General features: G+C 51.1%; 1 non-coding gene across 1 annotated transcript in view; it reads right to left on the bottom strand.

The window, feature by feature from the left end:
• The window catches only part of LOC149373048 (small subunit ribosomal RNA), a 2,065-nt gene extending 392 nt beyond the window's left edge, over positions 1–1,673 (bottom strand). The window contains exon 1 of the ribosomal RNA XR_016293495.1: positions 1–1,673. This exon is cut by the window's left edge and continues 392 nt beyond it. This is a non-coding gene — a ribosomal RNA (small subunit ribosomal RNA).
• Between the last annotated feature and the right edge of the window lie 827 nt (positions 1,674–2,500).

Raw genomic sequence — 2,500 nt, 5'->3', positions numbered from 1 at the left:
TCGTGCGGCTAGACGCCGTCTGTCCCTCTAAGAAGATTTTTGTGTACGTCGGTAGTAAAAACCAAAAACCACCGCCAGCCCCGCGCGACACCGACGGATTGGATACCGTCAAACATCGCACGAAGCATGCGACGGGGCCTTGGCCTTCGAGATACCAGAAGTAACGCCTATTTAGCAGGCTAGAGTCTCGTTCGTTATCGGAATTAACCAGACAAATCGCTCCACCAACTAAGAACGGCCATGCACCACCACCCACCGAATCAAGAAAGAGCTATCAATCTGTCAATCCTTCCGGTGTCCGGGCCTGGTGAGGTTTCCCGTGTTGAGTCAAATTAAGCCGCAGGCTCCACTCCTGGTGGTGCCCTTCCGTCAATTCCTTTAAGTTTCAGCTTTGCAACCATACTTCCCCCGGAACCCAAAAGCTTTGGTTTCCCGGAAGCTGCCCGTCGAGTCATCGGAGGAACATCGACGGATCGCTAGCTGGCATCGTTTATGGTTAGAACTAGGGCGGTATCTGATCGCCTTCGAACCTCTAACTTTCGTTCTTGATTAATGAAAACATTTTTGGCAAATGCTTTCGCTTCTGTCCGTCTTGCGACGATCCAAGAATTTCACCTCTAACGTCGCAATACGAATGCCCCCATCTGTCCCTATTAATCATTACCTCGGGGTTCCGAACACCAACAAAATAGAACCGAGATCCTATTCCATTATTCCATGCACTGGTATTCAGGCGTTAACAAGCCTGCTTTGAGCACTCTAATTTGTTCAAAGTAAACGTACCGGCCCAACGCCACACCCGGTGAAGAGCATGGCGATGGGATTAAGCTGGGCCGCTCTTGCGCACGCACGCGACGGGCCAACGCCAACGACGGTAAAGCCGCTAGGCCGACCCGTGCGAGACGGACGCTCGAGCTAAGCCCACCGGTAGGACGTCCCACAATCTTGTCAGTTAAACATCGCGAGCGATGAACCAACAGCGTGGCACACAGATTCAACTACGAGCTTTTTAACCGCAACAACTTTAATATACGCTATTGGAGCTGGAATTACCGCGGCTGCTGGCACCAGACTTGCCCTCCAATGGATCCTCGTTAAAGGATTTAAAGTGTACTCATTCCGATTACGGGGCCTCGGATGAGTCCCGTATCGTTATTTTTCGTCACTACCTCCCCGTGCCGGGAGTGGGTAATTTGCGCGCCTGCTGCCTTCCTTGGATGTGGTAGCCGTTTCTCAGGCTCCCTCTCCGGAATCAAACCCTGATTCTCCGTTACCCGTTACAACCATGGTAAGCGCAGAACTTACCATCGACAGTTGATAAGGCAGACATTTGAAAGATGCGTCGCCGGTACGAGGACCGTGCGATCAGCCAAAAGTTATTCAGAGTCACCACAAACTTTTACGATGGACGAGAGAACGCGCGTGAACGCGTCCCCGCCACCGATTGGTTTTGATCTAATAAAAGCGTCCCTTCCATCTCTGGTTAGGACTCTGGTTTGCATGTATTAGCTCTAGAATTACCACAGTTATCCAAGTAAATGTGGGTACGATCTAAGGAACCATAACTGATTTAATGAGCCATTCGCGGTTTCACCTTAATTTGGCATGCACTGAGACATGCATGGCTTAATCTTTGAGACAAGCATATGACTACTGGCAGGATCAACCAGGGAGCTTCGTTTGTCAAAATTAAATTCAAAGCACACAACTCGGAGTGGCCTAAGGACAATGACGTCCCGTTGACCGGCTCGTTGTTGAATTGCGCTATCTTGCGTGTCTTGCGAAATACGCCGAGGAACGTGGAAGAAAACATGATTTTATCCCGAAAGGATCCAATCGATAATTCGACGACGAGTCCACGACGCATCCGACACTTGAAGCTTAAATCTTCAGCTCTCGTCGTTAAAAACGAGGGTGAATTTTTTTTCTTTCAAATTCCGGTCGACCATCGCTCAACAAGCGTCAACAACGTCCCAAACGCCGCGTTGCCTTACCGGGGTAATAAAAGCCAAGGGCCTCAGAACTTCCGGAAGGGGCGACGAAGACCGTTCGTTATTCGTTGTTGACGACGCCTCGCTATGGGCCGCCCGCGGCACTTTTGTCATTCGAACGACCCGGTAAATGAACAATACCGGGTCGGCACGGCGAGCTTCGAGGTGCCGTAATTAAACTCGAAGCAGGGCCACGTGAATTTATCATTCAAGTGTCAACAGTCTCTCGTGAGAGTTGCGTGTTAACAAATACCCGACGATATGGTCGCTGACGCTAGGCCAGGGCTTACCGCAGTGGTATACGTACGGGAGGTACACGTTGTATCCTCGCTCGGTATCGAGTGAGTCGATGCTCGGTTAGCATACCGTCGACAAGCTACGAGCCACGTCGACGGCGCATGCAACGCCAGAGGCGCGATCCGCATTGAGGGCCATTCGGTCGAAGACGCTGACCCGCGGAAATGCTGTGAATTGAGGCTTGGCTTGACAAGCGAACCGTCTCACTAGTG

Source organism: Copidosoma floridanum, unplaced genomic scaffold (genome assembly GCF_036245765.1).
Source record: "Copidosoma floridanum isolate Cflo_tuat_1 unplaced genomic scaffold, Cflo_Japanese_pri ptg000053l, whole genome shotgun sequence".
NCBI classification, from domain to species: Eukaryota; Metazoa; Arthropoda; class Insecta; order Hymenoptera; family Encyrtidae; genus Copidosoma; species Copidosoma floridanum.
The sequence above is the reverse complement of the archived record's forward strand: the minus strand, read 5'-3'. Positions and strand labels throughout refer to the sequence as shown.